Here is a 26,938-nt window from a genome sequence, read left to right on the forward strand (position 1 = left end):
GACTTGTTTTCCTAGAGGTTCAAGCTGTGACCCTGCAGAAGCAGGCTGCCTGACCTGCCTTCCAAGATACTTCTGAGTGGGTTCTTGTTGTTTTTGTATGTAGTTGGGTCGATTCTGACTCATATTGACGCTGCATGGCAGAGTAGAACCGGCCCAAAGGGTTTCCATGGCTGTCGTCTTTAGGGAAGGAGCCCTGGTATCTTTGTGCTTGAAAGCTTGACTGCTCACAGAAATGTTGGCTATTTAACCCCAGTTTCTCAGGAGACAGCTGTGGCTGTCTGCTTCTGTAGGGGTGAACGCCCGGCATCCCTCTGGGGCCTTTCTACTCTGTAGATAGGGTCCGCAGGAGTCAGAGCACACCACTCACCTGTCATTTTGCCCTCACGTGGAGGCTTGCAGGTTGTTGCTGTGCTGGAGCCGGGGCCATTGGCATCTCGCACACCAGCAGGCTCACCCAGGGGGACGGATATCAGCAGGGCTTTCGCACTAAGCCTAGGAAAAAGCAATGGGAGGACACTATCCGGAAAATTCGCCACCAGAAACCTTGTGAGTAGCCAGGGAACACTTGCAGACATAGCGTCAGAAGATGAGCCCCTCGGTGTGGAGAGTACTCAGAGTATGGCTGTGGACGTGTTGCCCCTCGGTGGAAAGTAGTCAGAGTGTATCTGCGGACGTGCTTCCTCCTCAAAGTAGATGCAACCTTTGACCCTCGGGCGCAGCAAAGCTTTCAGGGCATTCTTTTGCTTCCAGGGCACAACACAAAAGAAGAGAGAGCTGGACTGGGGAGAGCCATGCAGTCGGACCAACTGCTGAAAGGAACACTTCAGTGGAGCACTCTCCGCGTAACATCGTGGGGAGAGAGACGCAGCGCCTTCGGTTGGCTTGGTCCTCACCGCTCCAAAAAGGAGCAGGATCTTTTTAAATCATTTTATTGGCGGCTCCTACAACTCTCATCCCAATCCATACATCCATCCATTGTGTCAAGCACTTTTGTACATTTGTTTCCCTCATCATTTGCTTTCTATTTGAGTCCTTGGTATCAGCTCCTCTTTTTTCCCCTCCCTCCTTCCCCACTTCCCTCATGAACCTTTGATAATTTATAAATTATGCTCTCTGGGCTTTAGCGCCATCTTGTTAGAAGCCTCCGAGCCATGAGAGCCAAGTGGAGGAAGGAGAGAATGCGCAGACTGAAGCGCAAGACGAGGCAGAGGTCCAAGTAAACAACCGGGCGCCCCTCCGAAGCCACAGCTGCAGGACTGGAGTGCCTGAGGCCTGGACACTGCTACAAGCTGTTGACTGCGCTACCCACCAGCTCTGCATCTGCAACTCGGTCGCCATTCCATCACCGAGAGACCCGCCACCTCGCTCTCACTAACTGGTCCGGCTTTGAGCCTTTGCCCCAGACCTAAGACATTCTGGACTCGCTCTGCCCGCAGTTGTGGCTCGATGTAATGTGCATAATAAATCGTCTTGGCTGAAGAATAAAAAACAATTATAAATTATTAATTTGTCATTGCCCTTAACCCACTTCTCCACTGTCTATCCCCCAGGGAGGAGGTTATATGTCGATCCTTGTAATCTGTCCCCCCTTTCTTCCTCACTTTCCCTCTACCCTCCCGGTATCGCCACTCTCATCACTGGTCCTGAGGGGTTTATCTGTCCTGGATTCCCTGTGTTTCCAGTTCCTATCTGTACCAATGTACGTCCTCTAGTCCAGCCGGATTTGTAAGGTAAAATTGGGGTCATGATAGTGGGGGGGGGGGGAGAAAGCATTCAAGAACTAGAGGAAAATTGTATGTTTCATCATTGCTACACTGTACCATGGCCCTTCCATAAGGGGATGTCCAATTTCCCACAGATGGGCTCTGGGTCCCCATTCTGCACTCCCGCTCATTCACAATGCTATGATTTTGTGTGTGTGTGTCTTTGCTGCCTGATACCTAGTCCCTTTGATGCCTTGTGATCTCATAAACTGGTGTGCTTCTTCCATGTAGGCTTTGTTGTTTCTCAGCTAGATGGCTCTATATCTTTTGATAGCCAAGCACCATCAGCTTTCTTCACCGCATTTGCTTGTGGACCCGTTGTCTTCAGCAATCGCGCCTGGAAGGTGAGCATCTCAGACTGCTGAATTGTTGCAATAAAGTGTTCTTGAGTTGAGCAAGCACTTGAGCAGGGTCCCACTGTCCATCTGTTTCCTTAATACTAAACCTATAATATATGTACATAGATCTATTACCCCTTATTGTATATAAATATATTTACATCTGCGTATGCCTGTATTTAGATCTTTATAACTGTCCTTTACTTTCTAGTTCTTTCCTCTATTTCTTTGTACTTTCCTCTTGTCCCACTATCATGTTCAGCCTTCATTTGGGTTTCAGGAATTCTTCTCAGTTACATTGCCCTTGATCCAGCCCTGCCAGACCTCCTACACCCTCCTTGCTACTGATTTTGGATCACTTGTTGTTCCCTTGTCCCTGGGTTTGTTAACACCCACTTCCTTTCCCCCGCCTCTCCCTCTCCCCTGTCCCCCTCCAGAACTGTCATCCCATGTTCTCTCTTCTGGCTTGTTTATCCCCAGGAGCAGTATATTGATAAGCTCTAGGAGCTGAAGCCCAAAGCTGCACAGGTTATGAACCAGTTTGGTCCCTCAGCCCTAAGCACCTCTCCCATTTCTAGTCCATCAAACCAGAATCAGCAGCACAGCTCCATGGCCAATAGCATGACGGCCAATAGCACCGGGCAGTCCTGGTGCTGGAGGGCAGCTCAGCCCCGAAAACAATCAGGTATTGATGGGGAAAGTGCAAGACTTAGTAAGAGAAGTGCATCCTAATGAGCAGTTGGATGGAGATGTGGAGGAGATGCTGTTTGCTACAGATGCTGTTTGCTAGTGTGGTGACAAGCTGGCCAGCTTGCCAGGCATCGCAAGTCCAGCACCCTGGAGGCGAAAGATGTCCAGCTGCATCTTGAGTGCCAGTGGAACATGTGGATCCCAGGATTTGACTCTGAGGAAATCCCACTTACAAGAAAGCTTGAGTCACAGAAGCTCTTAAACGGAGAATGGCACCGATCCAGAAAACAACCAAGAAATAATCATGGCATGATCAGGGACTGGACAGCAATGATTCAGAGATACTTGAACTGAGGCCTCAGCCATCTCAACCATGGGGTTTTTTTTTACACTTACGGAGAAGCATATATTGTTTATTAACAGTGTAACAATATCTAACATGACTCAGAGGCTCTGCCGAAAGAATAAAGCCTCCTACCCAAGAGAAGATTTTATTTGTGGTCTGTTATCTAAGTGAGTGGATGTGGGACAAAGCGTTACGGTCTTGCTGGGGAGACAGTATTAGCAGGACGTGTAGAGGTTTCTGTTTCCTTCTCTCCAGGCCTCTCCCTGTACTTTGTGATGTCAGAGTTTATATGAATATGACTTTCATTTGCTTTTACAGGATAAAGAAGCTATTAATCAAAATCAAAGAAGAAACAGCTGCAAACCACCATTAATAACTGGGACCTAGGGTATACAAAGTATGAAGGTAGGAACATTGCAAGTTGTCAGAAATCAAATGGAGATTATAAAGATTGATATCCGAGGCATTAGTGAGATGAAATGGACTGGTCTTGGCCATTTTGGTTCAGCCAGTCATGCAGTCCATTGTTTGGGAATGGCAAATTGAAGAGGAAGAGCCTTGTCATCATCGTTACATCACGAGACTGATCCTAAAGTACAATGCTGTTAGTGATAGGACCATAGGGATACCTACCCCACAAGGAAGATCATTAATATGCTTGTTATTCAAATGAATTCACCAACAACTAATGCTAATGAGATGTTGTTGTTGTTGCTTCAGGTCAGTGAAAGTGAGACTTTATTGAGGGCCCAGGGCCACTGGGTTCAGGAGAACCCCAGCAGCAGGAGGCAGGAGAGCCGGCAGACAGGGGCCTTATTTGACCTTCTTCTTGGGACGCAGGTTGTTGGTGTGGGCACACTTCTTGCGGCAGTTAACTGCACGGGGGTGAAGGCGAGCACAACACTTGCGGCAGATCATCTTGTCGCAGTTGTACTTCTGGGCCAACTGGCGCAGGGACGGCTCGATGACACCACCACGCAGACGCAGCACCAAGTGCAGGGTAGACTCTTTCTGGATGTTGTCGTCCGAGAGAGTGCGGCCATCCTCCAGCTGTTTACCAGCAAAAACCAGACGCTGCTGGTCCGGGGGAATGCCCTCCTTGTCTTGGATCTTAGCTTTGACCTTCTCAATGGTGTCGCTGGGCTCAACCTCAAGGGTGATGGTCTTGCCTATCAGGGTCTTCACAAAGATCTGCATCTTTGCGTTACCCACTCGGGCCGCCTTGCTGAAGAGCGCTAATGAGATTTTTATTAACTTCTGAAGTCTGAAATCCCTCAAACATGCAATCAAGATGCATTTTTAATTACTGGCTATTGAAATGTGAAAGTTGGAAACAAGGAAGAAAGATCAGTAGTTGGAAGTAGAGCCTTGGTGATAGAAGCAATGCTGGAGATCACATGATAGAATTTTATTAGACCAATGGCGTACTTCATTGAAAGCACCTTTTTTGGGGGTTTGTTTTTAATCATTTTATTGGGGGCTCATACAACTATTATAACAATCCATCCATACACCAATTGTGTCAAGCATATATGTACATTTCTTGCCCTCATCATTCTCAAAACATTTGCTCTCAACCCAAGCCCCTGGCATCAGCTCCTTAATTTCACACACCCCCTGCTCCCCCCTCATGAACCCTTGATATTTTATAAATTATTATTTTGTCATATCTTACACTGTACAATGTCTTCCTTCACCCACTTTTCTGTTGTCCCACCCCCCAAGGAGGAGGTTATATGTAGATCCTCATAATCAGTTCCCCTTATCCACCCCACTCTCCCCCTACCCTCCCGGTCTCACTACTCTCAGCACTGGTCCTGAAGGAATCATCCATCCTGGATTCCCTGTGTTTCCAGTTCCTATCTGTACCAGTGTACATCCTATGGTCCAGCCGGATTTTTAGGTAGAATTGGGATCATGATAGTCGGGGGGGGGGTAGGAAGCATTTAGGAAGTAGAGGAAAGTTGTATGTTTCATCGTTGCTACACTGCACCCTGACTGGCTCGTCTCCTCCCCTCAACTCTTCTGTAAGGGGATGTCCAGTTGCCTACAGATGGGTCTTTGGTCTCCACTCCACACTCCCCCTCATTCACAATGATATGATTTTTTTGTTCTTTGATGCCTTATACCTTCAACACCTTGTGATCGCACAGGCTGGTGTGCTTCTTCCATGTGGGCTTTGTTGCTTCTGAGCTAAATGGCTGCTTGTTTACCTTCAAACCTTTAAAACCCCAGACGCCAAATCTTTTGATAGCCGGGCACCATCAGCTTTCTCCACCGCATTTGCTTATGCACCCATTTGTCTTCAAAAGCACCATTTTTTCAACAACAGCACACAGCAACTATCCTTGTGGTCGTTCCTTGATAGGATACACAGGAAACAAATAGAGCTCATCTATGGAAAGAGATGATGGAGAAGCTTGATATCATTCGTCAGACAAGGCCAGGGCCTAACTGTGGAACAGACCGGCAATTGCTCACATGAAATTTAAAGCTATGGCTGGAGATAATTAAAACATGTCCACCAAGCAACAATATACTCTTGGGTATACTCCACCTGAATTTGGGGACCGTCTCACAGACTTGACTCCTTGAACACTAATAACTGAAGACTGTGAGAGTCCGTGGTACCTGAAGAAAGCAAAGGGTCATCAAAAAGACAGGAAAGAGAGAGAAAACCACAGTGGATCTGAGATGAGACTTGCTTCTGAGCAAGGAAGCACTAGTGTGAAAGGATGAAATGATGAAGAAAATGAGCTGAACAGAAAATAGAAAACTCAAAGGGAAAAATGCACTCAGCATATCTCAAGCCGAAATAACTGAAGAAAAGAAGATGTAGTCGTGTTTTGTATTTGGAGAATGCATAAAGAAAAAACTCAATAGTAGCCTTGAGTTGCAATAGTAAAGAATTCTATGGGCAAAATATTGAACAAAAGATTAAAGTTATATACTGAGTCACTATGCCATAAAAAATTGGTTGACATTCAATCATTTCAAGAGATAGCTTATGATCAAGAACTGATGGTACTGAAGGAGGAAGTCCAAGCTACCCTGAACACACTGGCAAAACACAAGGTTCCAGGAAATGTTTGGAATATCAATTGAGAAGAAACGTTGGAAGCACTCACTCGTCTGTTAAGAAATTTGGAAGACAGCTGCTACCTGGCCACCAACTGGAAGAGATCCATATTTGTGCACATCCCCCAAAATATGACCCACCAGAATGCAGAAACTATCAAACAATATCAATAATAACACTTTTGTAAAAATTTTGCTAAAGGTAATTGAAAAACAATGGTACAATACATTGACAGGGAACTGCCAGAAATTCAAATCAGATTCAGAAGAGGATGTAGAAGGAGATATCAGGTATCAGGGATCTTGACAGAGAGCAGAGAGTACCAGAAAGATGTTTACCTGTGTTTCATTGACTATGAAAAGTATTTCATTGACTGTACAAAGGCAATTGACTGTGTGGATCATAGGAAATTTCAGGTGATACTGCAAAGAATGGGAATTTCAGGACATGTAATCGTGTACCTAGTCCAAGAGACAGCGATCTGAATAGAGCCAGGGGACAGAACCTGCGTGGCTTAAAATTAGGAAATGAGTGTATCAGAGCTGCATCCTTTCACCATGCTTCACCATCTGTATGCTGAGCAAATAATCCATGCAGCTGGACAATATGAAGAATAACCCAGTGCTGGGACTGGAAGAACACTTGCCAACAACCTGCGATATGCAGGTGACACAAGCTAACGTGCTGAAAGTCAAGAGCACTTGAAGCAGTCACTGATGAAAATCAAAGGTTGCTATGGGTTGAAACTGACTTGATGGCACTTAACAACTACAATCAACACCCATGGAAGCAGCAGCCAAGAAGTCACAAAACATATTGCATTGGTCAAATCGATAGCAAGAGATCTCTTCCAAGTATCCAAAAGCCAAGGTGCCAGTTTGAGGACTGAGGTGTGCCTGGTCTAGGCCAGGGTGGTTTCAATAGTCTCAAATGCGTGCCAAAGTGTGTGGTGGTGGTTGGATGATGCCATTGACTCGGCTCTGGCCCATAGGGACCCCATGCATCACAGAACCAGACACTGCCTAGTCCTGCGCCTCCATGCTCACAGTTGTTCTTTTGCTGAGTCCGTTGTTGCAGCTGCTGAGTCAAACCATCTCCTTGAATGCCTTCGTCTCTGTCACTGCCCCTCTGCCTTACCCAACATGATGTCCTCTCCAGGGACTGTTCCTGCCAAGTATGTAAGATGCAGTCTTCCGTCCTTGCCGCTAAAGAGCACCCTGGCCAGACTTCCTCCAAGACAGGTCGGTTTATCCTTTCAGCAGTCCCTGCTATTTTCAATATTCTTCTCTCGCACCACAATTTAAATGTATCATTTTTTACGGTCTTCTTTATTCAATGTCCAACTTTCACAAGGATGTGAGACAATGGAGGATACCGTGGCTTGCGTCAGGCTCACCTTAGCCCTCAAAGTAACATCCTGGCTCTTCCATACTCTAAAAAGTTCTCGTGCAGCAGATTTGCCTAATGCAATGTGTCTTTTAATCTCTTGACTGCTGTTTTCATGAGCATAGATTGTGGATCCAAGTAAGACAAAATCCTTCACAATTTCAACCTTTTCTCCCTTTATCATGATGCAACCTATTGGTCCGGTTGTAAGGATTTTCGTCTTCCTTATGTTGTGTTGTAAAATCCCTGCTGTAGGCTACAAACCTTGAGCTTCATTATCAAGTGCTTCGATTCCGCCTCACTTTCAGCCAGCAAGGTGTGACCTGTGCACACTGCAGGCTGTTGGTCAGCCTTCCTCCGATCTTGATGCCTCTCTTCTTCATGTAGCCCAGCTTCTCTGATGATTTGCTCAGCACACAGATGGAACAAGTGTGGTGAGGGGATGCAACCCTGGCACACGGCACACACCTTTCCTGATTTTAAACCATGCAGGAGTCCCTTGTTCTGTCCACCCAACTGCCCCTTGATCCATGTCCGAGTTCCACATGAGCACAGTGAAGTGTTCTGGAATTCCCGTGCCCCTCAAGCCTACCCCCTGCGGATTCTGGTCCACACAGTTAAATGCCTTGGCACAGTCAATGAGACACAAACATCTTTCTGGTCTTCTCTGCTTTGACCTCAGATCTGGCATCAGCAATAACATCCCTTGCTCCACGTCCTCTTCTGAATCCAGCCTGAACTTCTGGCTGAACCCCGTCAATGTACTGCTGCAATGGTTGTTGGATGACCTTCAGCAGCTGTACTTGTGTGCAATATCAATGCTATTGTTCTACAGTTTGAGCATTCTGGTGAGTTGCCTTTCTTTGGAATGGGGACAAATATGGACTTCTTCCAGTCAGTTGGCCAGATAGCTGACTCCAAATGTCCTGGCATAGACAAGCGAGTGCTTCCAGCGCTTCAGCTTTCTGAAACCTTTCGATGGATATTCCGTCAAGTCCTGGCGCCGTTTTCGGCAAATGCCTTCGGTGTGCTTTTGACTTCTTCCGTCAGCACCATTGCTTCTTTCTCATATGCTACCTTCTGAAATGGTGGGGTGTCGACTAGTTCTTTTCGGTCCAGTGACTCTGTGTGCTCTTTCCATCTGCTCTTGATGCTTCCTGCTTCGTTCAACATTTTGCCTATAGGATCTTTCAAAATTGCAATTGGAGGCTGGAGTTCTTGCTTGAGTTCTTCGGTTTCAGATACGCTGAGTGTGGGCTTCCTTTGGGCTTTTGAATTCTAGGTCCTTGTCCTGTCCAGCAGGACATCAACAACGTGGACCTGAAAGAGGGACTGGGAATGAAGATGGGCAAGGGCGCGCAGAGATGGAGGCAAGACAGGAATCTGATCAAGCCTCATTTTATTGAGTTGAGAGCAGAGGTTTAAATAGCCAGTGAGGGGCTGGCACCATTACGTCACATGTAAAATAGGGTACAGCTGAGGTAGCCAATAGTCGTGCATCTTTAAACAAGGAAGGGATGGCGGGCAACTGATCAAACAGGTAAGTATGCTAACGTAGCATTCCTGGTGCCTGGGGGGAGATGCCATCAGACATGTATTGACCAATGAGCATAGCAGCTGCTAGTGAAAGATCACCAATCCTAGCAAGGGTCAGGGCAGCCACCCTCTGGCGGGATAGGAATAAAGGGCAGAAAAACCTCTGGGCGGTTTGTATGGCGAGAGTAAATTCATGGCTAAAATCCAGGGTGGGGAGACATGCAGCTCCCTACAGGTCCTCGCACATTTCGTTGTAATATTTGACTTTGTCTTTTTGAGCTTTTGAAACTCTCTTTTCAGTTCCTTGACTTCCTTCTTTCTTCCATCTGTTTTAGCTACTCTACGATGAATAGAAAGTTTGAGGGTCTCTTCTGACATCCACTTTGATCTTTTCTTTCTTTCCTGTCTTTTTAATGACCTTTTGCTTTCTTCATGCATGATGGTCTGGATGGCCTCCCACGGCTCACCAGGTCTTCTGACCTTTGTGTTCAATGCATCTAATCGGTTCCTGGGATGGTCTCAAAATGCAGGTGGGATGGACTCAAGCTCCTATTTTGGATCCTGTGGACTTGTTTTCATTTTCTTTAGCTCCATCCTGAACTTAATACGAACAATGAATGGTCTGTTCACAGCTGGCTTCTGCTCTGGTTTTAACTGCCATTTATATTGAGCTTCTCCACTGAGTCTTCCCAACAGTCAGCTGTCAGTTTGTCTTACTGCGGTGGCTTGTGTGTCGCTTCGATGCTGGAAGCTATGTCACTGGTATTTCAAATAATACCAGCAGGGTCAGCCCCAAAGGAACAGGTTTCAGCGGAGCTTCCAGACCAAGAACAGACAAGGAAGGAGGACTCGGCTCCCCACTCGGGAAGAAGAAGCCACTGAAAGTCGTATGCAGAGCTTTGAAGCATTTTCAAATACTGAAAGCCTAAACAAAGGAAGCAGAACATTGTCGGAGATCATATCTGAGGGCGCTCGGAATATGACTGAGTAGGTGCTTTCTTGGAAGGGAGTCGCCTTGGTGACACGAGGCCAGGCACGGCTGTGGGAGAGTAGCCTTCTTTGGAACCTTTCTTTGCTGATGGGGCACAATTCAACATAAAGAGAAACTACTGCAAACATCTTCTATTGATTGGAACTTGTAGTATGCAAAGTAGGAAAATTGGCAGTGACCAAAAATGAAATGGAACACATGAAGATCGATATCCTAGGCATTCGTGAGCCAACACGGACTGGCACTGGTCATTTTGAATCAGAAAATCCTGTGACTTACTGTGCTGGGGATGGCACAATCAAAGGAATGGCGTAGCATTCCTTGTCGGGAAGGATCTTGCTAAATCCATCATGACGTACAATGTTATCTCTGTGACCAGATTATCTATCTACCTTCGAGGAAATTCAATCAAGGCAATGATGATCCAATGGTGTGCACCAAGCACAAACGCTAGTGATGAAGAAATTGAAGAATTCTACTCCTGTCGTCAGTCCGCCATTGATCAAACATGCACTCAAGATGCATTGATAGTTATTGGTGATTGGAATGTGTGGAAACAAAGAGGAAGGAACTGTAGTTTGCAAATTTGGACTTTGAAAGAAGTAGGGACAGAAAGCTCATTAGAAGCTAGGATGGCAGGACATCAACTCATGTACTTTGAAGATGGGGAAGTTCCCTGGACCATCTTGGGGCTCAATTTTAATGAAAGATTTGGGAATGAGCATCACCGCGGCATTTGAGCCTCGGGTTCTGACTGATGAGTACAAAAGTGCATGGATCTCGTCAACATTTTTGTCTGTTCAGGAAGCGGAGGGACAAAATCCATCTTGTTATGAGACTTCCTCGTTTTCAATGGCCCTCTCTCTGCTAAGCATGATGTCTGCCCGGGACTGTGCCCCTGGGCCACATGTCCACAGGACCCGACCAGTAAAAAGAGATCTTAGAAAGCAAAGACATCAGTTTGGGGATTAAGGTGTGCCTGATTCAGTCCAGGGTGTTTTCAATAGTCTCATTCATATGCATTTAAAAGCTGGATAATCAACGAAGAAAACCAAAGAATTGATGCATTTTAATTCTGAGGTTGGCGAGGAATATCGAATACACATTTGTGGTCCAGAAGACTGAACAAATCTCTCTCGTAAGAAGTACAGCCAGAATGCCCCTTACAAGGGACAATGGCAAGACTTTATCCCTGAAGAAGGACGTCCTGCTTGGTCAAGTGGAGGGGCAGCGAAAAAGAGGAAGGCCCTCAAAGGGACAGACGGACGGACACCGTGGCTGCAACCATGGACTTAAGCATCGGAACAATGGTGAGGTTGGTGCAGGACCGGGTGGTGTGGTTATGGGTCGGAACCGACCCGACAGCACCTAACAGCATCGTGATTTAATCTTTAAAAGATTTTCATTCCTCCCTTCATTTAAAGTTTTCATTCCGCCATCAACGCCTGACCCAACCCATAACCTGTTACAGGCGTAGAAAGCCTCGTCTTTCTCCCACAGAACGGTTTTCTCTCCCTGTTTAAAAACTGTTGTCTCTTCACTGATCAAAGAAGCGCACGTTCAATGTGGACCATGTGGGAGAAGAAGGAAGATGAAGCAGAGTTTTCCCTTCTTTCTGTCCTCAACTCCTCCAGGATTTTGAATTTATGGGAACAGGTGACCCACAGGCAGTCCTGGGACAGGAAGTCTGCACCTTGGGCAGCTTCTCAAGCATTGTGTACTTGGCTAACTATAACTCGGAGCAGAGAATCAAAGGCATTTTTCACCAGGAGACACACCAGCTGGAAAGGAAGTTTGCTTTGGTTGGGCCATGTCTAGCAGCCTCTGAACAGAGTTTCCTCACCAGCTAGGCAGCCTCAGACAAGGCAGCTCAGGACCCTGTACCGCAGCTTCCTCAACCATAAAATGGGGCTCAATATCGCTAATGCCTCTGATTGTGGGCTGTGCTCTTCCCACCCCCAACAATGTCAGTAGCCCTGAAACACCTGGTTCCCTGGCAGAACAGCTCCTCGTTCACTTGGGTTTCCAAGGAGGAGATAATTGTTCAGCCTTGTCCAGTGCCGGAGGAGACAGAGATCTGGGTTCAGATCCTGATTTCATCTTTAACCAGCCCCTGGCCAAGCCCCTTCATATGTCTGTGTCTAACGCAGGGCAAGTACTTAGTCGGTGCTTTAGCCAGTGTTGCTATGTTGAGCCCGTTGTTGTAGCCATTGTGCCAATCCATCTTGTCAATTGATGTCCAGAACGAAATTTGTCATTAATCGACATTTCACCCTTTTTGAAAGGAGAAAACCACCCATACACTTGAGTTTTCCTCAGAGGGCTGTCCTTGTAAGCTGTATTCAACATCACAACAGTTTCTGAGACATTTTTCCCGGGCAGGAAACAAAATTTCACAGCCGCATGCTGTTCTCTTAAATCGGCCATTACAGACTCTGGATAGGGCAAGATATGACAAAATAACAATCTATAAATTATCAAGGGCTTATGAGGGAGGGGGGAGCGGGGAGGGAGGGAAAAAAAAAGAGGACCTGATGCAAAGGGCTTAAGTGGAGAGCAAATGCTTTGAAAATGATTAGGGCAAAGAATGTACAGATGTGCTTTATACAATTGATGTATGTATATGTATGGATTGTGATAAGAGTTGTATGAGCCCCTAATAAAATGTTTTTTAAAAAATCAGCCATTACAAAAACCAGGTTTAAGTGAAACTGCTTTTATGAAAAAATCCACTGTGACCAGAGCACTAACTCAGAGTAAGCTGCTCAGTGCTTGCCTAGGGGGGGTGTGTGATGCATACTATGCAAGCTCCTCCCAGTGGAGCTTTTTTCCCTTTTTTTTGGGGGGGGGTTACCCCTTCGTACTCCATCTAGAGAAGTCCATGTGTACAGATGCCTGTTGTTTTGTTGAATAGAGGCATTTGTGATGAAGAAGTCATTGTTCTTGAAAAGTTCTATCATTCTATCTCCAGCTTTGATTCTATCACCAAGACCCTATTTTCCAACTAGTGTTCTTTCCTCTCTGTTTCCAACCTTCGCGTTCCAATCACCAACAATTATCAGTGCATCTTTATTGCATGGTTGATCAGTTGCTTACTGAAGACGTTGGTAGAATTCATCAGTTTCTCCATTCCTCCATTTTGTGCTTGGTGCATAAATTTGAATAATAGTTGCATTGATTAGGTTTCCCTGAAGGTGGATAAACATAATCCTATCACAGACAGCATTGTGCTTCAGGATTGATTTTGAAATGTCCTTTTGGACCACAATATGCAACACCATTCCTCTTGATTGTGCCATTCCTAACGTAGTAAATCATATGATTTCCCTGATCCAAAATGGCCAATACCAGTCATTTCAGCTCAATAATGCTGAGGTCATCAATCTTTAAGCATTCCATGTCACTTTTGACAGCTTCCAATTTTCCTAGATTCATACTTTGCACGTTCCAGGTTCTGAGCATTAGCAGAGTTTTGGCGCTGTTTATCCTTACCTTGATTTGTACCCCATCAGCAAATGACGACCCCACAGGCCTCCACTCATGCCACGATGGCCGACTTCACTCCGAGAAAGCAGCTCCTCCTCCGTCATGCCTCAGGTGCCCTCCGACCAGACGGGCTTAGTCTCCGCACGCTCTCTGACAATGCTCTGCTTCCATGCATTAGGCCTTCCGTGTCTGACAATGCTTGGAAGTTGTGCATAAGGGTTTCAGCCGTGACCGCCTCTGAAGTGGGCAGCTGCCTTCTTTGTTGTCTGTTCTTAGCCTGGAAGCTCCACGGAGACCTGTTCACTTTGGATGACCCTGCTGGCATTAGAAATACCGGGGACAGAGCTTCCGGCACACAGCAACACACAAGCCACCACAGTATGACAAACTGATAGGCAAGTGGTGACATAAAAAGCTAACAGTCTTGGAAACCCACAGGGGCAGTTCTACCCTGTCCTATAGGGTCGTTATGAGTCAGCATCAACTCAACGGCAGTGAGTGACTTGATATATTGCTGGTGGAAATGTTAAATGATCCAACTTCTTAGGAAATCAGTCCAGAGGTTCCTGATGAAGTTCAACACAGAGTTACCATGTGACCTAGCACTATCAGTGATTGTTCATTTCTCTTACAAGTTCACACCCACAAAGGTATATACATGAAGGTTCATAATCTGAAACAATCTTAATGTCTATTAACTGAAGACTGGATAAACAGAATGTTTGTCCCTGTAGTGGATAAACGAGAGTGGAGCATTATCCAGCCATAAACAGGAATACAACTCTGATTCATGCCCCCACATTGGAGAGCACTGAAAACATGCTGAGGGAAAGAAGCCAGACAGAAAGGCCACACATTGTATCACTGTTTCTGTGAAACATGCAGAGCGCACAAATCTAGAGAGACAGAAAGTGGATTGGTGGTTGTCGAGCACTCCGGGGAAGGGAGGATGGGGGTTCGAGGCTTCTTCTGGGGTGATGAGAACGTTTGGGAATGAGGCAAGGGCTACGGCGGCTACACAACTAAACGCCACTGGATTGTAAGCCTTTCCATGGTGAATGGTATGGGGTAGGAATTCTAGCTCAGTTAAAGTGAAGGAAAGCAAAGTATGGAGAATTTTCTTTGCTAAAAAGCCTCCACGTGCCTGGCCTCGCACGCTCTGGGGCCGCTTGCCATAAAAAAGGAGGCGGGGTCTGTTTCACTTGACAGGTAAAGAAGGTGAGACTCGGAGCTGTGTGACTTCTGGCCAGCGCCTTCTCCTCTTGGAGCCCCTGTTCCATGAAGACGGGAGGGGTACGGAGCGGTGCTGTGGGTCAAGGCTCGGCCTGAACAGCTCCTGACTCCAGGTGCGGTGGTGGCGACCTCGTGCTTTCAGAGCAGAACTGGGCGCAGGGTTTCCCACGGCTGATCTTCCAGCCTCGGGCCCACATTGCAAACACCGAACTGTCGGTTAACGGCCCAGGGCAATGTGCAGGGATGCTTCCCTTTGTGGGTTCACAAAGCTGGGTTTGGAAGCGGTGGAAGTTGGTGGGGTTTGAGGCTTACGGCTGCCACCTAGAGGTAAAGCGGTGAACTCCGCCCGGTGCCGGTGAGAGCCGAGTGGTCCATCTTCCAGGCGGAGACCAGGGATGTGAAAGATGTAGCCCCGCTGGCAAGGCCAGAGTGACCAGGTTTGCCAGGTTCTTTGTAGATGGTTCCAGCCCCAGGAGATGTCTTCCACAGATGCTGGGTGATCTGCAGGCAGCTCCGGGTTGTAGGAAGGCTGTTGGATTCAGGCCCCAATAGAGGGGTCTGGGAAGAACCACCCACAATCCCTGTGATGAGGGCTTTAACAAGCACACCAAGCCTTGTCCCTGTCCAGCTTCCCTTCTGTCAGGTATCTCCCGACCCTCTCAACTTGGCCACCCAGTCAGTCCTCTGCCAGGCCCTCTTTCCTCAGCCACCTTGGGTTCTAATCAAATGCTCCTGGTCCCTCCCCTCCTATCCTCTGACCTTTGGGCCCTCTCTGGTCCTCTCTCAGCTTGACTTGCTTCTCTCCACCTTTTCCACCAGGAAAGTCCTGGCCCCACACGACTTTCTTGCCTCCTGCCTGTAATCCCTATAAATAAGTAAGTCATTGAGATGGAATGCTGGGTACCCTGTACCCACACAGGGTCTGAAGCTCCCTTCCATCAAGATGCGTGAATCCTAATTCGCTAGAATAATAGACTTGAACTCTGGGGAAGGAAAATCAAGAATGCAGATCATTGACTCACATTGAAAAATGGGACTCAGAAAACTTATGAGAAAAAATTTCCCCCATTAAAACCTTTGTACATGTGGGTTCCTTCCTTTGCAGCCCTTTTCCTTCATACTCTCACCTCTCCCACCTCTCCGTCCAACCCTGGGTATGTCATCCTAACTTTTAAAGTCTTATCTTTGGGTGTGAAAACGTTTGGTTTTTTATTTTGGTTTTATAAGAATGGTGTCAAGAACTGTTTATCATTATGAGACTTAACACCTTTGCTGAGCATAATGCCCTCCAATTTTGTCCATGTCCCGAGGGGTTGGACAGTCTCGCCCTTGTTTTTTAAGGATGCATCAAATTCCACTGTGTGCATACCAGGGTTTGTCCATTCCTCTACACACTCAGGAAATGTTTGACATAGCCAGACAGTCGGTGTTTGGTCAAAGTCTAGGTGGTGATCGATTGATTATAGATGATTGATTATAGAGTCCATCTTCAGAACACAGACCCTGAGGCCTGCTCCCCACCTCCTGTGAGAAGTCTCACTCTGTCATCACCAGGTGGTGTCATTACAGTGTTTCCCCTGCTCCTGCTCTCCTTTCCCCTCACACCCCAATATCCAGTGTCCACTACAGATGGAAACACAAGAATAGCTTTATCGAACTGAACTCCATGAAGGCTTTTGGGAATAGTTGAAAAGGATCTACAATCCCTTCCAAGAAAACCTCTGGCCACTCTCAGAGAATCTTTGAGACTCTGCATGAGGTGGTGGAGAAGAATGCCGAGATGAAGGCTTTATGGGGCCAAAGAGGCCCAAGGACCCCAAGAGAGGCCTCTCTTAGCTTGTGTAATTCTGCCTAGCTCCCTGTTCACCCCTCCCCGCAGACATAACAAATAGGTCGCCAATAAGAGCAAAGTCCATTCACACCCCAGATCCACATCAGTCATCAAAACAGTCCTATCAGGAAGCCATGGCTAGCCCCATTTTACAGATGAAGAAGCAGACTCAGAGCAGGACATGGACATGCCCGAGAGCATACAGCTTATGGTGTGCCAGGGCCGGGAGTGTCATTTACTGAGGGTGTGCTGTGTGCCGTGTCTCTGAAAGCTTAGAAATCGTAATTCATGCAGCCTAATGGCATCCCTGTGAGGTATTACTCCAAACCGATTCATGCATCGGACCCATTCTGACTCTTAGGGACCCTACGGGGCAGGGTAGGACCGCCTCTGTGGGTTTCTGAGACTGTCACTCTTTACGGGAGCAGAAAGCCTCATTGTTCTGTGGACTGGCTGGTGGTCTCCAACTGCTGGCCTGGAGTGAGCAGCTCTCCATGTCACCCATTGTGCTGCCAGGTCTCCTGGGAGAGGGTTTTACAGATGAAAAAACTGAGAATTGGAGCCGGCAGGCAATTTGCCAAAGCTCATGGAGTTTGGGATGGCAGAGCAGGTTTTGAGTCCGTGTAGCCCACGTTCGGGAGGCTTGGTGGCACAACGGTTAAGCGCCTAGCTGTGAATGGGAAATTGGAAGGTCCGCTCTGCAGAAGAAAGACCTGGTGATCTTCCTGTGTGAAGGTGGCAGTCTAGGGACCCCCACAGGGCATGGGAGCACCGGCCTGGCACCTTCACCATCCGCGGCGGCTGTGAGGGTTAGCATGAGTATGTGTGGGTGTCCTGGACAAAGGATATTATCGCTCTTCCAAGGCCCCTAGTGGCACAGTGAGTTAAGTGTTCGGCTGTTCATGGTAAGCTCAGTGGTTCAAACCCTCCAGTCACTGCACAGGAGAAAGATGAAGCAGCCAGCGGGGCAGACGGCTTCAATCAAGGTTTACAGCCTCAGAAACGCGGTGGAGCCGCTCGACTCTGCTCTACAGGGTTGCTATGAGCCCAAATCTGCAGAACAGTGTGGTTTGTTGGGTTTTGGGGTAGGGCTAGAGGAGGGTGGTATTTTTCTTCTCCGAGCGGCAAGTGACCATTACAGCAGCTGGCCACAAGAGGGCAGTCACATGCTGAAGTCCTAAGCCCTTCCCAGGGGTCTGGTTCAACATAAGAATTGGACTGAGACACCACTACCACCCTCCTCTCCCCAGCCTCTGGGCCCAATCTTGGGATCAAGGACCTAATGTGTGAGTACGGAGCCTGGAGGAGCTGTCTTTCTTGCAAAAGAAAAAGGTTCCGGTTTTAAACCAGCTAAGGCTACTCTCCGAATGCCAGCTCTGAGAGAGGGTGGGTGGAGCGTGTGGAGGGGGGGAACCAGTTGTGCCTCATTTGGTGGTGGTGGGGTGGCAATTATCAGCAATTCCCCTCCTGCTGGGGGCTGGGTTCTTGGAGCCACAGCTGCAGGGTAGGGGGTGGCAGGGAGGACTTTGGAATTGTCTCCCTAGGGGTTTCCATGGTTACAGATTGATGCAGGCAGCCCACTAGGCTGGGTCCTTTATCTGTATTGTCTCCTGGGGAGACAATGGGCTTTGGGGATGGAGGAGGCACCCAGTTCAGATCTTTGCTGTTGCCAGCGGAGCCCCCAGCCAGCTGCTGTGCTGAGGCTGAGAGTGGGGACCGTGGGGTTCCTTGGGGTTTGGCCTGGGTACAGCCTACTTTTGCTCCATCGGTTGCGCCACTTAAAACAGATGCAAGTTTCCCAAGCAGTGGAGATGCAGACACCACAGGTACAGCATACTTTGCAGGCAGATACTGTTGCAGAGGTTAGATGTCAACAGAGGCAGGTGCTTGATTCATGGAACACTAGGCCATCCTCCCTGGTGATGGCTGGTAGATGAGACCATGATGATCAATCTGTTGGGTGATTTGTGGGAGTAGATGGCCAGGCCATTGTTCCTGGGCTAGGAGGCTCTTCTGAAACTTGTTCAGCACCACCACTTCATGCAATCGAAGCCTAGTTCTGTCCCTTACTGGCTGGCTGACCTTGGGCAAATTATTTCCCCTGCCCAAGCCTTAATTTACTCATCTGGAATGTGGGGACAGCATCTGGCTCATAAAATTGCTGCCAGAAAGAATGAGGGTACGGATGTAAAGTGCCAAGCACAACGTCTGTAGCTGGGAAGATGCTCAGGGAGGACCTGAGCTCAGATGGGTTTGTAGCCTGGCTTGGGTGACAGACGGGCTTGGTTCTGCCATCGACTCTGTGGCCTTAGCCAAGGTCCTTCTTTTGGGCCTCAGCTACCTCATCTGTGATTTGGAGACAATGAGAGACGTATGCTGGATGAAATGAGATGAGGGTAAGAAAATAGAACTCAGACCATAACAGGCAGCCCTGCTTTCTAGGAATGCCTTCTAAGATTAACATCTAGTTAGAATCGGCAACACATGAACACCAGGGCCGGGTAATGTTTGTGTGGGTCCTTGTGCTGTCACAGTTAAGGGAGGTTTTCTGGAGGAGGTTGGACTTAAGCCAGCCTTGGAAGGCCTGTCAGAGTCATGGGATTGGTCCAGAGAGATGCATCACATTGATCCAAGCGGGTATGGCAGTTCACAGAGATGAAAGGACCCAGTTTTCAGCTGCCTAGTTTAATCATTTTTGCCCTGTCACCACCTGCTTCTACATGAGAGGGACACCTCTAGGTGGGGAGGAAAGGAAGGAGTAAGGGCAAACTACTGTCATTTATGGGACACCTTCAAGTAAGTCTCTTGTTAGCCCTGTCTTATAGATAAAGAAACTGAGGATGAACATCATCATCATCCAACAGAATTGGTCTAACAATATACGGCCCAAGAATACAGTTCATTTGTCTGCCGTGTGGAAGCCAGCACTTATCCACGGAAGAGGTGAAATAGCTCCTTTGGGGCCACACGGCCAGCACAGGTAGACAGAGGACCTTGCCATGTCTCTTATCTTTCCTTAGGATGCACTTTGTCCATAAATGAAAGCCCACATCGTCATCACTGCGACTGTCAAGTGTATTACCGGTACTTCATATGCACTGTTGGGAACACACATAGAAATTCAACGCCTTCCTGGCTTTGAGAATTCTATCTAGTCAGAAGGAGGAGCAACAACCTATAATCACAAGAAAACCTTACATGTGCTTGACTTTACAAAGACTTTCACATCCACGAACTTACCAATTTCATAGGAATTATAGGGGTGGGGCATAGCTACTGAAAACCCTATGGGCAGCATCATGAAAAGCTAATGACCAGAGCAGAACACTGTCAGAGATGGTGGCCAGAAAATGAGCCCCTTGGGTCAGAAAGCACTCAAAACATGGCTGCAGAGAGCTGCCTTCTCAAAGTAGAGTTGACCATAACAGTGTTGTGTTAGTCTGGGGAGGCTAGAGAGACAAACTCACAGACACTCGTGTGTGTAAGAGAGAGCTTTAAACATAAGAGCAGTTGAATATTGAGAAAACATCCTAGCCCAGTCCAAATCAAGTCCGTAAGTCTGATATTAGTCCATATGTCCCATACCAAGCTATAATTTCCTCTTCAGACTCACATAACACATGCCATGAAGCCAAATGCAGGAAGATCACAGGCAAGTCGGTGGAAAGTTTTGTGGATCCAGTGGCCGTATAATGCTTCTCAGAGCTGGCAGGGGTCTCTACGTGGCTCCTCCAGCTCAGGTAACATGCTTAGCTCCTTGTGTCGAGTCAGCTGCAATGTCTCCCAGCGTGTGAGCTATTTATCTCCTTTGGGCCTCCAAATGAGGTCATCACTCTGCGACCTGATTGACAAGCTAAACTCCACCCCTTCACTTTTAAGTTTCAAATTGACAACAGATTACATAATTACCACAGGTGTGGGGGAGTAACACCTGCAGGGCTTTCATTTGCTGATGGGACCTGACTCAAAGTGAGAAGACACAGTGGCCGTCAACTAGCAATTGGAACTTGGACTGTATAAATATAGTAAAATTGGAAGTCATTAAAAATTAAATGGAATGCTGAAATAGACTGGTATTGGCCATTTTTAATCAGAAAATCATCTGATTTTCTCTACAGGGAATGGCATAGTCAAGAGAAATGGCATTGAATTAATTGTCAAAGAGGACATTTCAAGATCTACCAAACCTTTAAGACCCCAGATGCTATATTTTTTGTTAGCTGGACACCCTCAGCTTTCTTCACCACATTTGCTTATACACCCATTTTGTCTTCAGTGATCATGTCAGGGAAGGTGAACTTCACAGAGTGCTGTGTTAGTAGAACAAAGTGTTCTTGCATTGAGGGAGTACTTGAGGGGAGGCCCAATGTCCATTTGCTGCCATTATACTTTATCAATAAATATATATACATAGATCTATTCCCTTCTCATTATATAAAAATGTATTTACATATGTACATGCCTGTATTTAGCCCTCTATAAATGTATTTTGCCTCCTAGTTCTTTCCTCTATTTCCTTTTCTCTTTCTCCTGTTCCACTGTCCTGTTTGGCCATTCTATGGGAGTTGGTAATGCCTCTCAACTACATTGCCCTTGATAGAGCCCTGCCCCACCCCACCCTCACCCTTTGATAGAGCCCCGCCTCCCACCCCCACCCCAAATATCCTATGCCCTCCTTGCCATCAATTTTAGATCACTACTTGTTCTTCCCTTGTCCCTGGGCTTGTTGGCACCCCACTTACTTTCCCCACCTTCTCCTCTCCTGTGTTCCCCCCTTCCCCCGAACCATCAGTCCCATTGTTCTCTCCTCTGGATTGTTCATCCCACCTATCTTGTCCAGATAGACATGCAGAGACAATAATATGCACAAAAATCAAGCAAAGCAAAACATAGCAAAAAATAAAACAACTAATACACAAAACAAAAAATAATTTTAAAAAAATTAAAAACCGTCATAAAAAGAAAAGCCCTCATGCGGTTCCAGGTCTGTCCGTTGACCTTTATGAGTGTTTTCCAGTCGAGTCCCCTGGGGTGCCACACCCTGGCCCCAAAGTCCACCTTTGGCATTCCTCAGGATGTCGTTGCTTTGCTCCCCTTGTTGCTCATGTCCTCAGTGTTTCCCCTGGTGCGGGGGTGGGGGGTGTCGGATCAGGCACATCTCCCATTCTATGTCCGCAGTGCTGTCCCCCTAGTGCTATGTGTCAGTGAGGGGCGTTGTGTCTCGTGGTGGGGCCCACCCTGTGATCCTCTCTGTGGGTTGGCTGCTCTGAGCTGGAATATTATCCTCAGGGTTTGGTGGGCCAGGGCGTGTTCCACTGTCTCTTTGCCTCTTTGTTTGCTCCTGGTCAGAAGCACCCCTCTTCCTGAGCTGCAGCTTCAGTGCTGTCCTCTGAAGTGCAGTCCTCTGGGGTGGGGGGTGCCCATGTAGTTGGGATTGGGGTCCGGCCCTGCGGACCTCACTAGTCCATTGGTTCCCTGCTTCACGCCTGTATGTTGCATTCACGTCTTGGCACACTGGTTGGATGTCTGGTCTTGCTCCCACTCTCCTGTGGAGCTATAAGCAACAGCCTCCCCTTGGGTGGGTCATTGCTCTGTTCTCCCCGCTACCCATGTCTTTTTGTCTGTTTGTTTGTGTTCCCCTCCTTTAGGTGGCTGCCGTACGTATCCCTGGGTTGGGTTTGGGAAGTAGTTCACCAACCCTCTCTTCTGAGGCATCTCTGGGTGGACTCAAGCCTCCTACCTTGGGTATCAGCCAAGGGGCTTTGAGGAGGGACCCCTGTAGACATAAGCCTCATTTTCTTAGGAATATATAAAAGATAGCTTTTGCTGAGCTTAAAAAAAAAAAACGTGGGACTTTTAAGAGCTTTTAATTGTGGTGCAATGAGCATGTGCCAGACAGGTATTATACATGACCTGTAATCCTTGCTTGACCCTGAAAGGTAGAATTGGTGAGTCCCCTTACACAGATGAGAAAGCTGAGGCTCAGAGATGCGAAGCTATTTGCCCAAGGTTGCACAGCAAGGAGACAGGACCAGAGATGGGCTCAGAGTTCAGTTAGGAGCTGGAATCAGGACTTTCTCTGAGATGAGCTTTGCCCTGGGAGCTGCTGCTCCTGAGAAACAACCCCCTTGTCTACCTCTCCCAGGCAGAGTGTTTGGCCTGGGTGGGAGCACAGGCCAGCAGGCTCCAAGGTAAGCGGGCTGCTTCCAGCCGCTTTGGGAAGCAGCACAGCATAGCAGAGCCTTCTCAAAGTGTGTGTGCACATGCACATGTGTGACTCCGTGGGAAGCTGGCTGGACGCTGGGCCTCACAAAGGCATGTGACAAAAACGTGATACATCTTCCCGTAATGCCTATTTTACTCAAAGAGAAGCGGAGGAGAGACCTCATGGTCCTATATGAAAACACAGATGGCTAGAGAACGCAACGTTCACATGGTAGGCTAAAGGAATGACCCTCAGCAGGGTGGGGGGAGGGTGGGGGTCCTTATTCTGTGCCAAGCACCCCTCCAAGAGTTCCAAGGACTAATTTATTGAATCCTCACAAGACTCAAGTGTGTGCGTCCTTTAAAAAACAAATCTCCACTTTAGAGATGTGGAAACGAAGAACAAAAACAAAAGAAGTAACTTGCCCACATTCCCACAGTTAGTAAGTAGACGTGCACGCACACGGGCCCACGTGGGCCTTTCACCAGCCAAACAGGGTGTGTTCTGCATTTGCAACATGGTGTTCAGGCAAGGAGGATGGCACAGCAGCAGGCACCCACCAGTAAAACGATCAGGGCTGCCACTGGGCAGCTCCCCGGGGCCAGGTACCCCACACACTCTGGCTCCTTTCATCCCCACCACCATCCTGTGAGTCAGTTGTACAGGGGAAGAGACTGAGGCTGCGAGCTGGTGTCATTCAGCGAGTCACACAACTCCGTAGGGAGCCACGATTTAAGCACAGGGACACCTGGTCTCAAAGCTGCTGGCATTAACTAAGATGTCACCAGCTCTGGTCTCCAGGGCCTGTCGCGCCCCCATGGCCCCACTGACTCGAGAGAGGTTGCGCTCCTAAGTGAGCTGGTTGTAGCTGGACTGAGCCTGGAGAGGACTCCCAGTGGCTCGCATTCTGTCCTTCCATCAACTGTGGAATGACTGCAAACACCAGTCATGGGAAAGTAAGTAGCTTTTTACCCCTGGACCTTTCCAGGGAATTTTTCCACGGGGCCTCGGAGGCACCTTCCCTCCTGGAAGTCAGCTTCTCCACCTGGGAATAGGAATGCCAGTGGCCTGTTGAGCGACGGCAGCGTGTGTCAGAGCAGACGGTGCTCCACAGGGCTGTCAGTGACTGTATTTCAGAAGCCGGTTATCAGACCTTTCTGCTGAGGGGCTTTTTGGGGAAATTGAACTGCCAGCCTTTTCGTTAGTGACCCGGCGTTGGTAACCCAGGGTTCCTGTAGTACCAGTAGCCCTCTCTTAGGGAGTCTTTCCGTTTCTCTCTGAACAGCCTCCTTAGGACGATGAGGCAGGAACTGCATAAATCTGACAAGCAAGACTTCAGTGTTGGGGTCACCAGGCCCTTGTGTGGTCTCTTTAATCACCACATCAATTATGTGACCCAGCCCCTGTAAGGTCCTCCTTTTACAGATGAACCAACCCAAGTGGAGACCGAACGCTCGACCTTTGAGGAGCCCTGGTGGCAACGTGGTCTAAAGCGAAGCAGAGGCTCAGAAGTTGGTGCCTGCCAGCTGCTCTCTGTGGGAGAAAACTGCAGCAGTCTGCTTCTGCCAAGATGTACAGCCTGGGCATCCCTGTCCTGTGGGGTCACCGGCAGTCATCATGGACTTGATGGAGGCAATGATTACGATCACACAGTGATAAAGGACTAGCTGGAATTTCAACTGTGCTCTCATTCCCAGACTCAAGGCCGTATAGCCCCAGGCTGGTGCAGTACGGCCTGGATCGTCCCCACGCCCAGCGTGAAAGAGATTTTGTTAACACTCCTGGTCCCAGTATAGGTGGCCTTGTTTGGACCGGGGTCTTTGAACAGGGGGTTGATGAACAGGGGGTCACATCTGACTCCTAACCCGATGTGAGAGGCATCCTGATAAAAAGGCAGAGACGCAGACAGGTAACAAGGGCTGTCTGCCGCCAGGACAGTGCTGCCAGGACAGTGCTACCGCTGGAGCCCAGGGATGCCTGAGGCCACCAGAAGCCGATGAAAGCAAGCAAGCATCTCACCTGCGCCTTCTGAGAGGTACCCTCCCTCAGTGCTATCTGCTGGCGCCTGCACTGTTCCATCCATCATACATGTCCGTTGTCTAAAGACACCGCCCTGCCATGTTGGGTGCTGGCCCAGGCCACCCAGGCAGGGAGGGTGAGGCCACTAGCACCTCTCGGCTGGCCTCCATGTCCGGGACAGACTAAAGAGTTGCAGACAACAAAGTACTGAATGCGGAAGCTGTATGGGGACGCTGCAATTTACTCCAGTGACCCCGGGCTACGTGGCCCACCCTTATATCTTATGAGCGTCACAGGGAGGGACTGGCAGTGGCCACTCAGCCCTTCACTGCCTGGCTGACGGTAAACTGCTGGGCACCCGTGACTGGCCTCTCCTGGACCCTCTCTTGTCTTGTCGCTCTTTTTGTGCGGTCCTCAGATCTGCACTGCGAAGGGCCACGGGCAGGAGCCGAGAAGGCCCCTGAGTGATGGCTAGGATCAGGAATAGCAGGCCATCGCTTCACACAAGGGGCCTACCCCAAGACCTGCCAGGCCTTGGGCCCTGATGGCAAAGGGACATGGATGAGGGAGTGGGGCAGGGCCTTCCTGACAGGGCTCCAGTCCTCCTTCCCGCTCCAGTCTCCAGAGACTCCGTACCCCAGTGTGTTTTGAAGGCCTTTTTTGTTGATGCTCGCCACGGTCCTGTGGAAACCAAACAAAGCCGAGGAGGGACCTGGATCGGCAGGAGAGGCTGATTCTGGGGAGCTCACTGTGCCCTGGGCACCCGCGCTGCTGCCACACAACATACACTTTGAGTCCCAAGCCGACTGGCTGCCAGCTGGCCAGCGACCACCTCGACTTAGGGTAATAGGTTCCATGTGTTTCCATAAGAACTCAGCTAAGCTTTCCCCCAGCACCTCCTACAGAGCGCTCTCCAGAAAGCTCCCCTCCCCACTCTGGCTTTCAGCTCACACTGGGCCACCCTGTTCCCTTGGCTTCTTTCTAGGGAGGGCCAGAAGGGGCAGTGCTCTGGAAAACCACCATTCCCTGACCACACAGCTCCAGATCCTCAGGGACAGGGCCTGTGCAGCCCACCAGGCCCTTGCCCCTTGGGGGTAGGGAGTACAAGAGACCCTCAGCCACCTCCTCCCTTCCATGGGAGCCACAGTCTCTGCCCTGAGCAGGTCCTATCAAAACAAGTCCTGTGCAGGGATGTCCGAGGCTCAGTTTGAATCCTGCTGTGTGTCCCTGGGCAGGTTCCTTCTTCTGTGACATCTATGGCAAAGACTCACAGGCAATGGGTTTCACATGAAGTTCCCCAAGGAACCCTGGAGGAATAGTGGTTTTGCATTGGGCTGCTAAGTCCAAGGTCAGCAGTTCGAAACCACCAGGCTCTCAGAGGGAGAAAGACAGGGCTTTCTACTTCCATAAAGTTAGTCTTGTAAACTGTAACAGAGGGCAGCTCTACCCAGTCCTATAGGGTTGCTAGGAGTTAGAATAGACTGATGACAGTGAGGTGTTTGGATTTGAAGTTCCTCAGGTGGCAAAAAAGGTTTGAGCTCAGCTGAGCTGTTAATGGAAAGGTCAGCAGTTCAAATCCATCCATGGTGCCGTGAAGAAAAGGCCCTGGCAGTCTACAGCCAGGACGCCTCAGGGAGCTGTTCCGCGCTAGAACTCAAGGGTCACCGTGAGTGGGAGCTGGCTGGGTGCCATAAGATAGGAGCAACATCCCCCACAGGCTCTGGGTGTATGAACAATTGGCATGAGGCTCTGGGAATGGCACCAGCTTGCTTGTTGAAAATGTGGGTGTCAGGGAAGGGTTCCACAGAAACCTGGTGCCTCCACAGCCTGGGTTCCCTGTGACCCTCTCCAGGCTGAGAGAAGGCTTCTAACTGCAGCATCTGGAACAGGAGAAGTAGGGAGCTGGGCAGTGAGTGAGTGAGTTAGATGGTAGGGCACTTGGGTGGTAGAGGGGACACTATGTCACTCCAGTCATGGGGGTGTGTGAATTTGCAGTTAGTGGCCCCACTCCTACGGGGCAACCCTTAAGCCCTGG

At 48.6% G+C, this 26,938-nt stretch overlaps 2 pseudogenes; one reads left to right on the forward strand and one right to left on the reverse strand.

The window, feature by feature from the left end:
• The first annotated feature begins 791 nt into the window (after nt 1-791).
• LOC142461648 (transcription initiation factor TFIID subunit 12 pseudogene) lies at nt 792-3,093 on the forward strand (annotated as a pseudogene).
• Nucleotides 3,094-3,935: 842 nt separating this feature from the next.
• LOC142433787 (ubiquitin-ribosomal protein eL40 fusion protein pseudogene) lies at nt 3,936-4,337 on the reverse strand (annotated as a pseudogene).
• Between the last annotated feature and the right edge of the window lie 22,601 nt (nt 4,338-26,938).

Source organism: Tenrec ecaudatus, chromosome 1 (assembly GCF_050624435.1).
Source record: "Tenrec ecaudatus isolate mTenEca1 chromosome 1, mTenEca1.hap1, whole genome shotgun sequence".
Taxonomy (NCBI): Eukaryota; Metazoa; Chordata; class Mammalia; order Afrosoricida; family Tenrecidae; genus Tenrec; species Tenrec ecaudatus.